Below are 13,312 nucleotides of genomic sequence, written 5' to 3' on the forward strand. Positions count from 1 at the left end.
TGGGGAGCCGAGGTGGAAGCCACAATTTTCTCCAGATTGCAACAGGAACTGCAAAAGAAAGTAGGAATTTATCTGGAAGCTGCCTGTGGTGTCAAGAACTTGGTGAACTTGAATAGCAGAAGCCTTTTACAGGATGTTTTACTGGTACAAAATCCCCTAGGATTATATATTTCTGATTAGAACTTTTCACTGTTTCATCTGTTATCCGACTTCAAATACAGAGATATTTCTTGCAGAAGGCTTGATGACTGTGCCAGCTTTCAGGGCTTGGTTCATTGGCACGTAGATTGCAAAACCAAGGTGTTTAAATTTTAATCGTAGCTTTCACTCTTAACTCATTTAGACAATGAATTTTCAGGTTCTGTAGTGCGGGTTTTGCACCAGACTCTTGTAAGAAACATTAACTCAGCCATCTCTCTTAATTAGTCTCTTGGGCTTGTGTTCTTTACAAGGTCAGATCAGGTAGCTACAATAGGTTTTTTGTCTGCAAAATATGGGTATCTTTGAGGTCATGAACATCAGGAAGTGAAAATGGGCCTTGTAGAGTCCCAAGCAATATGCAGCAGCTAAGAGCCCCAGACTTGCTATTAGCCCTAGCTGGTGTTTATATGCACAGTTTATCAAATGCTGGCTAATATATCTTGTCTTAGACGAAACTTCAGATGGCAGGCTTTATGTCTGCCCCAGGGAGCCTGGTATCTCAAATTCCTTTACTGAGGGAAGCTTTGGCAAAGCCAGGCATGAGACAGCACGTCTGCAGGGCTGGAGGAGCACAGACCAGGGCACCCAGACTCTGTGTAAAGTTGCTGGACCAGCAACTGGACCAGTGCTGGGGTCCCTGGTGTTCCCTCTTCCATGACAGTTCCCAATGGGGCCCTTGCCCTTTAACATGGCACTGCTTCTTTAAACTGATATAAAATGCTGCCTAGTTCTCATCTTCCCTACCCAGCTATTAAAATATCCAGCAAATCCCCAGCTTCTTCTGAGCTTCTTTCCTCCTTTTTATGGTTATGGTTTAGATGTGACATTTCCCTTGGTTTTGTGAGACTGCTAAAGATATTTTGCTCCATTTTAAAGCTGTCAGTGGTCTGCGTTTAGATTTCTGTGCAGATTATATGAGACGAGTGAGGTTGCATGGTTTATAGTTTCTTTCTTTTCTAGCACTGCCCCGCATTGTGAATCCTGTAAACCAACACATTGACATTTTGCCTCTAAAAATGATTCCGTGAAATGCAGTTTCTTATATTGCTTTATCATTACTAATGTTCATCGATTTCTACTAAAAATCCTTCACATAAACTAAAACACTGTATGAAAAGATACGAATATCTACAGCAAAAATGAAAAATGGTATTTCTTTTTATCACCACTATATTTCTTTGAATCTGATTCTCAGTTACACTGAGACCACCTTAAGCTGTTCCAGAGAATAATCTATCTATATGTATATATATAAACACTCAGAAGTATATTAGATACTATTTACTCCTACTTTAAGGACTATTTTCCCTGTCACTGTAGCACAAAATGGTCTTGGTTTCAGTGAGAAACTTCCCCTACTCTTGCAGATACTCAGGATGGGAAGGGCAAACACTGATTTATTTGCCAGAGGTTTTAACTCTGTATATCAAAATACAAAATACTTGTCATTGGCCTATCCCAATAATTCTACATAACCAAAGGGAGAACCCAGGAGGGCTTCAATACAGCACTATAATAAGCAATTGCAGAAACGTTTATCACTTCTGATGGCAAAGATTAAAAAAAAAAAAAAAGGAAAAAAAAAAAGAAAAACCAACCCGCACCATTTATTCCAAAGAGGTAAGTATGACACCTTAACAATTCCATCTTTTCCTTATTGCAGACATTTCCATTTCAAGCTCTGACAACATTAAAGAAGAAATTTATTGGAGTTCATCACACAGCCTGAATCCTGTGGAGCCAAGGTATTAATAATGATGTAGAAGTGACAGTGTCAACAGTGATTTAAATCATTTAGTCACTATGATAAACGTTGTGTTGCCCTAAAATTTAAGGGATGGACTGAGAACATAAGTCACTCATAATAAAAAACAAAGTCAGTGGCAAATGGTTTGCATTTGCAAAACCCATCATGACCCAAAATAAAAGATTGAATGAGAGGAGCTAACAAGGAAGTCATAATATCCATGAGATAAATGCTCATGATATCTCATGAGTCCATGAGATAAAGACAGATGTCCTGTGTGAATGTAATACCTGCCTTTCTACCCAAAGAAGTCAGCACTGCATATATCAACAAAGAGCGAAAGTAGACCAGGATAAAGTACAGACAGGATGTTTGATGTCTGCCAGACAGCAACTGTTCCAATCATCATTTTGCTTGATAAAGGTTTGATGTGGGTCAACTCCTGATCAATCTGTAAAATGTAGCCTAGGATAAATTAGAAAACAAGATGGAGAGATGGAGAAAAAAATCAATTTCCATCCTAAACTTCTGTATTATACATACAGGTAGGAAGAGATGCAAGAGAATGACGAAAGACAGGAGACGTCACTCACAATGCCAGAAAGAGAGTACGATAATTGATTTGAGAGTAATCAGGGAAACAAACAATGAGGCAACAAAAATGTTAAAAAGAAATATTGTGATCTCAGGAAGATCTAAACTCAAATTTTAAGCCTCTAGAGGTTTAAAGAGAAGAGACCCTGGGAGGATAAAGCAGCTAGGTCTCCATCTAACTATGTAAGGTACCATCAGGTCCTTCTGTAGGACATCATGTTAGGAGCCGAGAAAGCAAAGGAACAGCACAAACTGTCTTCAGAAGCCTTGCAGACATAATGGACGTACTATGCTATGCTCAGTCTCCAGTCTCTCTTCTTCTCTTGCACCCAATACACCAAATTTCCCTCCCTCCTCACTTGCTAAGCTTTTCACTCAACACCAGCTGATCTGTATCTCATCAAATCATGGTGCTCCTCATGGCACATATCACCTAATCAAAACACTCTTTATCAAAACCTTCCTGCATTGAAAGACTTCACAAATATATTTTTTGTTTCTAATTTGTAGTTTTTACAAAATGTTGATTTTCATACATTCCTGAATTGGTCATTTCTGTTCACCTTTCAAAGATGATCAAAAAATTATTCATTCACTTAACAAGCTGTAGGAAATTTTGTTACCAAGACATTTGTCAGAAAATTTCTCATCCTCTTACAAGATCCTTCTAAGCTCTTCAGGGCCAAAATGTCTTAAGTATTCCCTCCCTTTCATCAAATTAGGAATTAAACTCACTTTACCTTGGAAAGGTAATTTTCCATCAATTTTGTGTGCAGCTGCCCAAAGTGTGATAGAAAATGTCCTTCAGCAGTTTTTATACTTCAGCCAGTAAGCCGTGGTTCTGGAAAAAAAAAAAAAAAGAAATTACAGGTGATAAGGGTGACATAAAAAGCATTTAGAAATGTACTTATAACATGGAGCTGGATGTTGTAAGACTGAAAATTATTAGTTATTTCCACCCAACTTCTTAGATTCAAAAAGAGCACTTAAAGGCAGTTGAACGATGTTGGTTGAATTTGGCATAGAGTCAGCATGGACAGAAGCAATATAAGAACAACGAATGGCTGTAGGAAAGTTATTCTGAGTGCATTTTCATCATGCCTGAGTAGATATATGAGTGCTTGTGTAAATCTGCAGCCCACGTTCATTGTCAAAAGTATGTTTCTATGTAGTCTGGCTGCTGTGGTCTCAGCCCTCCTTGAAGGGATGACTGAGTCAGCGGCATAGAACAGTGGCTGAGAAGCTGCTTAGACGAGCATGCATCAGTATGCACTTATGTTGAGGTAGCTCAACATAACGACTTTTTTCTCTTCCCCCAAATAAATAAAAACAAAATCAATTTCTAGACTCTAGCAAATTGGCATAGTTGAGTATGGACAAACACACTAGCAGTGGTTCAGCTCAGGAGCACTGCCCTGGGAACACTACAGAAGAGCCTTTTTGGTTTTCTATGACCATAAACAGGAAATACATCCTCTGCTTTAAGGGTGTTGTCCTGTAAAAACTTACCCTATAGGAACAGCTTTAGCAGAGAATAATTCCTTTAAGTGGATCTGTCTGCTGCAATGAGCAAAATAAATATCATGTAGATTATTTTTTTTAAGTAAAAAGCATAGCTTTTGCCAAATTATTTTAATTATTAAAGAATTACTTGCTGCCTTGAGCAAAATTTCGTGGAAGATGATATACGAGAGTTTATTTTTTAAACAGTGAGTTCTATTTAAATGTCTCTCAGATGAAATGTTATGATTTTTGTCTTTCAAAATACTGGTTCAAATGTCTAATGGAAGGTTTGCAAGGCACAAAATGAAAATTCAGCTGTCAGCAAAAACTCGTGGAGACAGCAGTGAATGACAAAAATGGGCCAAAATCTTGAGCTTTTGTGTGCTACTTTGTGCCCTTCACTGGTGCCTGAGAAGAGCAATCAGAAAAATCACAAAGTGAAGAGACATCAGTTCCTGATGATTGACTTCACCCATCAGCAGGCTGTCAGACAAGCTGGGGGTGGCAGGGTCCCACTGTTACCTGGAGATGCTCAGTTTTTTATCGACCCCACAGAAGGGAAGCTCTTTGCTCTCTGGCCTGGATACTGCTGGGGTGTGTAAATGCCTGTGAGACCTTTTCCTTCGCTTTTGGGCCTCTTTCTTGCCAATGTTGCAGCATTTATTTGGGTTAATTTTTGTCTGCCACCTGATTAAATGGATTCAAGCTTTTTGCACGACCAGATCATCCTCCCCTTTTCTCCCTTGTGATTTCTGAAGGTATTCAGGCAACCACAGCTGAAGTTGGGTGTTGAAAGAAACACCCAGGCCTGCCGAGGCACCAAGGGTTTCAGTGGGAATTGGCTGCTTATGTGCTCCTAAAGGGTTTCTGTGTGCTGTGTACCTCTGTTTTGGTTCCAGTGTTTAAAAATCTGACTCATGCAGCTTTATTTGTCAGGGCAGATGGAGAAGGACAGGAAAGAGATTAGTTTTAGAGCTGACTTATCCTGAGGTGATAGCTCTTCGAAATGTCAGCACTATTGATGATGGGCCTGCTTCACCCACACAATTAAACACATCTACTGAAATGTCACTGCTGCCGCCCAATGATCTGATGAACAGCTCTGGCTGGGGGATGTTCTGACACAGCACAGTCAAACTGTTGGGATGCTATGGTCTCTGTCAGACATCCCCTTGGTCCACAGGTAATGAAACACCACTGAAGGCAAGGAGGGTTAGTCAGCATTACATAAAATAGTTAGTCTCTGTGTGTAATTGTTCTAACTTCACTAATATGTAGTGGATTCACATGACGCCTTCCCACAACTCCCAATGTTTGACCCATTCGACTGCCTAAAATTTGCTTTCTTAGTCTTGATTGAACGATGCACGTGAACTCCTTTAAACAAATGACTGACAAAGTAAGCTATTTGTTTTAATTTGGACTTTATTTATCTACTGAAGGTATAGAAACCTGCTCACTGTCACTTAGCAATCTCTTATTCCTCAAAGACTACGTTAGGATTTCTTCCTGAACCTGAGCTATACCTTGCCTTACTGTTCTGCCATAGGAAGGCTAACATAAACTGGTGCAAGGAGAACTCCCTACTGAATATCAGAAAGTACACAAAGCTCAATATTCACTTTGGGAAAATAGGTCATGAATCTCTCCTCCAGTCACGGCGTGCATCTATTATTAAAAAAAAAAAAAAAAAAAAAAGAAAGAAAAAGAACTCTTAGGTTAGCCTGGCAAGAAATGTTCCAGGAAATGAAAATCTTATAACTGCTGCTGCTTGTCAAAGACCTCATGAGCAAGAAATGGAAGAAAGTCACCAAAGGAAACTTAAGATGAGTTGTGGGACCCACTGCTCATTTTCTTTTTCCTTTGCTCTTCAAGGGAATTGCTTTCACCAAGCAGTGCAAAATATCAGAGAGCTGCAGACAGCTTTCTTCTGGAATTTGTGACAGACTGTTGTAGAGCAGTGTTAGATTCCACTATTATGTGCAAGATCTGTTTTTGGAGATAGTTTGTAACATTGTGGGCCTATATTGCAAAGAAGGAATGAGCCATTTCAGCTGTCAGTCTCACTAATTATTACACTTTCTAGTATTACTGTTATTTGTTGAGGCTAGTCCATTTTTCCTTAAGCTTTTATTTTTCAAAAATGCAATCCCCCTGCCCAGACCCACAAAACCCAGGATGAAATATGTGCAGATTTTTCTTCCCTGAGAAGAAATATACTGTTTGAGTTTTGATCTCCTGTAGTTCTGGGGTGAAATATTCTAACTTACATATCAGAAAACCCAGAGGTGTAAGAAGCGTTCCTCCCTATTTCTGCTGTTGGACAGCAATAGCTCTCAGAGGCTTCCTAGCCCAGATGAATGACCTATTGTGCTAGACATCATCAAACATATAGTAAGAGACTGTGTCTACCATAAAGAGATTATTTTCTAGACAGAGAAGCTGCATAAAGGGCAGCCAAAGGAAAGTGTTGGTAGCTATATTGCATAAATAAGGAAATGAGACACGAATGTTAAAGCCTAAAACTCCTCAGATGTATTGAAACCAGTGGGAATTTGGTGGGTTATTGCCTGAGTAAAGCAAAACAACCTATGTCACAGAGGAATTCTTTGGCAAAGAACTGAACATAGATATTGCAGAACCTGAGCCACCTGAGCTAGCCATCAAGTGCCTAGCTTTCTTTTTGAGGAAGAAAAGGTAAGAGAGAGTGAAAAGTTACGGGATAAATGGCTGACACACATAAGCAAGCAATTAGAAGGATAAAATGTAAGATTTTTATTCTGGAAAGTTACTCTGAAAATGAGTTTTTCTGCCAATATTTGGGGAGGCACCTCACCAATTAGGCAGAAAATGATTTCCTTGTTCGTATGGGAGTCTTTAACCTGAACTGGACCTTACAAAATCAGTGTCACTGAAGAACACTGTGGAAGAGCACTAATAAGATTTCATAGAATCACACAATATCCTGAGTTAGAGGGGACCCACAAGGTTCACAGAATCACAGAATTTCTAGGTTGGAAGAGACCTCAAGATCATCGAGTCCAACCTCTGACCTAACACTAACAGTCCCCACTAAACCATATCCCTAAGCTCTACATCTAAACGTCTTTTAAAGACTTCCAGGGATGGTGACTCCACCACTTCCCTGGGCAGCCTGTTCCAATGTCTAACAACCCTTTCGGTAAAGAAGTTCTTCCTAAGATCCAACCTAAAACTCCCCTGGTGCAACTTAAGCCCATTCCCCCTCGTCCTGTCACCAGGCACATGGGAGAACAGACCAACCCCCACCTCGCTACAGCCTCCTTTAAGGTATCTGTAGAGAGCAATAAGGTTGCCCCTGAGCCTCCTCTTCTCCAGGTTGAACAATCCCAGCTCCCTCAGCCGCTCCTTGTAGGACTTGTTCTCCAGGCCCCTCACCAGCTTCGTCGCCCTTCTCTGCACCTGCTCAAGCACCTCCATGTCCTTCTTGTAGCGAGGGGCCCAAAACTGAACACAGTACTCGAGGTGCGGCCTCATCAGAGCCGAGTACAGGGGGACGATCACCTCCCTAGCCCTGCTGGTCACACTGTTTCTGATACAAGCCAGGATGCTGTTGGCCTTCTTGGCCACCTGAGCACACTGCTGGCTCATATTCAGCCGACTATCCACCATCACTCCCAGGTCCTTCTCTGCCTGGCAGCTCTCCAACCACTCATCTCCCAGTCTGTAGCTCTGCTTGGGGTTATTACACCCCAGGTGCAGGACCCGGCACTTGGCCTTGTTGAACTTCATGCAGTTGACCTCAGCCCATCGGTGCAGCCTATCCAGATCCTCCTGCAGAGCTTTCCTACCCTCGAGCAGATTGACACACGCACCTAACTTGGTGTCATCTGCGAACGTACTGAGGGTGCACTCGATGCCCTCGTCCAGATCATCGATGAAGATATTAAAGAGGACCGGCCCCAGCACCGAGCCCTGGGGAACGCCACTAGTGACTGGCCTCCAGCTGGACTTGACTCCATTCACCACGACTCTTTGGGCCCAGCTCTCCAGCCAATTTCTAACCCAACGAAGCGTGCGCCAGTCCAAGCCAAGAGCAGCCAGTTTCTTGAGGAGAATGCTGTGGGAGACGGTGTCAAAAGCCTTGCTGAAGTCAAGGTAGACCACATCCACAGCCTTTCCCTCATCCACCCAGCGCGTCACTTTGTCATAGAAGGAGATCAGGTTCGTCAAGCAGGACCTGCCTTTCATAAACCCATGCTGACTGGGCCTGATCGCCTGCTGGCTCTGCAAGTGCTGCGTGATGACTCTCAAGAGGATCTGCTCTATGAGCTTCCCTGGCACTGAGGTCAAACTGACAGGCCTGTAGTTTCCCGGGTCTGCCCTCTGACCCTTCTTGTAGATGGGCGTCACATTTGCTAGCCGCCAGTCAACTGGGACCTCCCCCGATAGCCAGGACTGCTGATAAATGATGGACAGTGGCTTGGCCAGCTCCTCTGCCAGTTCTCTCAGTACCCTTGGGCGGATCCCATCCGGCCCCATCGACTTGTGCACATCCAAGTGCCGTAGCAGGTCACCAACCAGTTCTTCGTGGATAGTGAGGGCCACATCCTGCTCCCCATCCCCTTCCACCAGGTACTTCCACTCAGGGTACTGGGTATCCAGAGAACAACCGGTATTGCCGCTAAAGACTGAGGCGAAGAAGGCATTAAGCACCTCCGCCTTTTCCTCATCTCTTGTAACTAAGTTTCCCCCTGAATCCAGTAAAGGATGGAGATTCTCCTTAGTCCTTCTTTTTGTGTTGATGTATTTATAAAAACGTTTTTTTGTTTTTTTTTTTTTTTTTATCTTTAACGGCAGTATCCAGATTGAGCTCCAGATGAGCTTTGGCCTTTCTAATTTTGTCCCTGCACAGCCTCGCAACATCCTTATAGTCCTCCCTAGTGGCCTGCCCACTTTTCCAAAGATTATAAACCCTCTTTTTTCTCCTAAGCTCAAGCCACAATTCTCTGTTGAGCCAGGCTGCTCTTCTTCCCCGCCAGCTCGTCTTCGGGCACGTGGGGACAGACCGCTCCTGCGCCATTAAGATTTCCCTCTTGAAGAGCGCCCAGCCTTCCTGGACACCTCTGCCCTTCAGAACCGCCTCCCAAGGGACTCTACCAACCAGTGTCCTGAGCAGCACAAAGTCAGCCCACCGGAAGTCCAATACAGCGGTTTTACTCGTCCCCTTCCTGGCCTCGCCAAGAATAGTGAACTCCACCATTTCGTGGTCACTCTGCCCAAGACAGCTCCCAACAATCACATCCTCCACCAGTCCTTCTCTGTTTGTGAAGAGAAGGTCTAGCGGGGCGCCACCCCTGGTAGGCTCACTAACCAGCTGCGTCAGGAAGCTATCTTCCACGCTCTCCAGAAACCTCCTAGACTGCTTTCTCTGGGCTGTGTTGTGCTTCCAGGATATGTCAGGGAAGTTGAAGTCCCCCACGAGTACAAGCGCTGAAGATTTCGCAACTTCTGTCAGCTGCCTGTAGAACTCTTCATCCGTCTCCTCATCCTGGTTCGGCGGTCTATAACAGACCCCGACCAGGACGCTAGCCTTGTTGTCCCTGCCGATCCTAACCCAAAGGGACTCGATCTTGTCATTCCCAGCCTTGAGTTCTACAACCTCAAAAGACTCTCTAATATAGAAAGCCACACCACCACCCCTTCTGTGCTGCTTGTCCCTTCTGAAGAGCTTATAGCCAGGCACTGCAGCACTCCAGTCATGAGAGTGGTCCCACCACGTCTCCGTGATGGCAACCAAGTCGTAGCCTGCCTGCCGCACGATGGCTTCCAGCTCCTCCTGTTTGTTACCCATGCTGCGTGCATCGGTGTAGATGCACTTCAGCTGGGCCATTACCTTATCCCCCGGCCTTGCTATTGATCCCCCTGGCACAGCTCCAACAATCCTTGCTTCAGCCCCATCCCCCTTCTTACCTAGTTTAAAGCCCTTTCAATGAGCCCTGCCAGCTCCTGGCCCAGGATCCTTTTTCCCCTAAAAGATAGGGACCCGTCTGCGGCCATCAGGCCGGGTGCCGAGTGAAGTGCCCCATGGTCGAAAAACCCAGGATTTCTGTGTTGGCACCAGCCCCTGAGCCACGTGTTTAACAGGTGGGCTTTCCGTGTCCTCTCTGTACCCCTCCCTGCCACTGTAGGGATGGACGAAAACACCACCTGCACTCCCGCTCCATCCACTAACTGTCCCAGCCCCCTAAAGTCTTGTTTGATAGCCTTCAGGCTTCTCTCTTCAACATTGTCACTACCTGCCTGGACTATCAAAAGAGGATAATAGTCAGAGGGGCGTACCAGGTTGGGAAGGTTCCTGGCGACGTCCCTGACCCTGGCCGCAGGGAGGCAGCAGACTTTCCTACGGGTAGGGTCAGGCCAACAAATAGGGCCCTCTGTTCCCCTAAGAAGAGAGTCTCCCACAGCAATAACCCTTCTGTCTTTCTTGGTGGAGGCAGTCCTGAGGCGTGGAGTTGACCTCCTCGCCCTAGGCATCCTCCTGGAAACACTTGCTACCTCTTCCTCACCCACCGGTCTCTCAAGCTCCAGGGCCTCAAACCTGTTGCGTAAGGGCACCTGGGAAGGTGGGACCGGAAGGGGAGGGCATCGCCTGCGATGTCGAGCAGGGACCTGTTTCCATTCCTCCTCAACTCCCAGATCCCAACGGCGACAGGGCAGGGGGTCCACCCCCATTTGGGGTGTCTCACCTCGATACCTCTCCTTGAGGTCCTGCAGGGAGTAGCTCCACAAGTCTATCTCCCGCTCACACTCCCTGATATCCCTCAACCTCTCCACCTCCTCCTTGAGCTCCGCCACCATGCGGACCAGGTCATCCACCTTCTCGCTCCTCATGCACGCATTTTCTCTGTCTCCCGCTGATGGCAGGAACAGGTTCAGACGCTCCTTGCATCCCGTGACCTGAACTGCTGCATTTTTTAACGGGTGGTCGGTCTGGGTGTGTACCGACTTCCTGGAGAGTGCACCATGCCTGATGGAGACCATTATCACCTAGCTAACAGCTCTTGTTAAGGAGGTGTTCGTATGGGCAGGGGGAGCGCCCTGCCCTTCCTGCTCGCCCTGCCCGCGCTAACTGCTGCGCCACGCCCTCCTGACGTGCCACGCCCTGTTTGCCCATTCCGTTCGCCGCACTCCTGGTCGCTCGCACTCCCTAGGGGCAGCTTTTGAACGGTCGGGGAGGGGGCACTGCTGGCTCCGCCTACGCCCCGTCAGCCTCCCTCATGAGGGCTGCCAGGTCCTGGCAGCTCCCTCAAGTAGGCTCGATGCCGGAAAAATTAGCCCTGCCTGGCCCGATCCCCCACTCCGCTGCAGAATGCGTCTGCCCCGGAGCCGATCGCCTTGGCAAATGGCGTTCATGGAGTCCAACTCCTGGGTTCCCAAAAGATCACCCAAAAAATCACTCCCTGTGTCTGAGAGTGTTGTCCTAATATCTTCTTGAACTCCCTCAGGCTCGGTGCCGTGACTGCTGCCCCGGGGAGCCTGTCCCAGTGCCCGACCACCCTCTGGGTGCAGAACCTTTCCCTAACCCCCAGCCTGACCCTCCCCTGTCCCAGCTCCATGCTGTTCCCTCGGGTCCTGTCCCTGTCCCCAGAGAGCAGAGCTCAGCGCCTGCCCCTCTGCTCCCCTCGTGAGGGAGCTGCAGGCCACCATGAGGCCTCCCCTCAGCCACCTCTGCTCGGGGCTGAGCAAACCAAGGGACCTCAGCCGCTCCTCAGACATCTTCCCTTCTAGGCACTTCACCATCTCTGTAGACCTCCTTTGGATGCTCTGTAATAGTTTTATGTCCTTCTTTTATTGCGGTGCCCAAAACTGCACATAGTACTTGAGGTGAGGCCACCCCAGCACAAAGCAGAGTGGGACAATCACTTCCGTTGAGGAGAGCACTGAAGAGAACTGTCCCCAGAAGGGAGCTTTGGGGAACCGCACTCGTGACTGGCCACCAGCCTGATGTACCCCCAGTTACTATAACCCTTTCAGCCTGACTCATTGGCCAATTGTTCACCCACCATATTATGTATTTTCTAGCTGTATGATATGTATTTTGTCTAGAAGGATACTGTGAGAAACAGTATCAAAAGCTTCTCTGAAATCCCAAAAGATCACATCTACTGGCTTCCCCTAGTCATGTTGAAAAAAATAAGTTAGTTAGCAGGACTTTCCCCTTGTGAAACTGTTGGCTATGACCAATGACTGCATCGTCTTTCAAGTGTTTTCCAGCAACTCTCAGAATAATCTTCTCTATATAATCTTCTCTATAATTTTATGAGGCACTAAAGTGAGACTGAGAGGCCTGTAATTACCAGGGTCTTCATTCTCATCCTTTTTAAAAACTGGGACAACATTTATCAGCTTCCAGTTGACTGGTACCTCTCCAGATTCCCAAGGCCATTGAAGAATAATTCAGAGAGGTCTTGCAGTAACATCAGCCATCTATTTCAGTACTCCGGGATGAACCCCATTGGGCCCCACAGATATTATGTGCATCCAGCTATAGCAGCAAATCCTGAACAAGTTCAGAATCAGATGTGAGTTTATCCTTTCTCCAGTCACAATCCTTCAACACGGGGCTTCAGGAGTCTCAGGGCCCATCATCAGTGTGAAAGACAGAGGTGAAGAAGACATTAAACGTCTACCTCCCTATTTGTGAGGTGACCAACCTCCTCAAGTAAGACAGAAGTCTGTCCCCTGATGACTCAGCGTGTCTGGCCCTGATTTTCCTCCACTTCTGCTGGACTCCCTTTGCCATGGGTGAGTGTGAGCACAAACACAACTCTGCAGAGATATGATAGTGCCACTGACTGGGGGAGGCAATGGAAGGTGAGCATGACCAACCTCTTGTCTTTGGTCTTGCCTTGTAATACATTTATAGGCCTAAATAAAAACAAACAAACAACAAGCAAACAACCCTTCCCCTCCTCTCCCCCCCCACCCCCCCCCCCCAAAAAAAAAAAAAGAAACACCACCATCAAAAAAACCCGCAACACAGCAAAAGTGTTTACAAAGTCTGAAGAACTTCTGATTACTCCAGAAATGACTCCACTTCAATTCCTGAAAGGTTTTCTTAGAGTTTCAGGAGCACGATAATATCTATGTCATCTGTACTCATCTACTGTGTCATACATTTATTTGCTCCCTTCCCATTCACTTGGTGTTATGTAAGCTATTTAAACTATTTATTTGGGTAATAGGTTCTCAAGATATTATATAACATGGAGCTTAGTTGGACAC

At 45.8% G+C, this 13,312-nt stretch overlaps 1 protein-coding gene across 10 annotated transcripts in view; it reads right to left on the reverse strand.

Moving 5' to 3' along the window:
- Nucleotides 1-13,312, reverse strand: part of LOC311434116 (uncharacterized protein) — a 354,696-nt gene that overhangs the window by 57,937 nt on the left and 283,447 nt on the right. For 8 of the 10 annotated variants that reach the window (XR_014691263.1, XR_014691264.1, XR_014691265.1 and 5 more), the window contains one exon: nucleotides 3,283-3,383. The gene's annotated coding sequence lies outside the window, so the exon portion shown is untranslated. Of the gene's footprint in view, nucleotides 1-1,788; nucleotides 2,414-3,282; nucleotides 3,384-13,312 lie in introns of those variants that run through there. The other 2 variants (XR_014691271.1, XR_014691272.1) reach the window with 1 other exon arrangement.

The sequence above is a fragment of the Aythya ferina genome (genome assembly GCF_964211825.1).
Source record: "Aythya ferina genome assembly, chromosome: 1".
Lineage (NCBI taxonomy): Eukaryota > Metazoa > Chordata > Aves > Anseriformes > Anatidae > Aythya > Aythya ferina.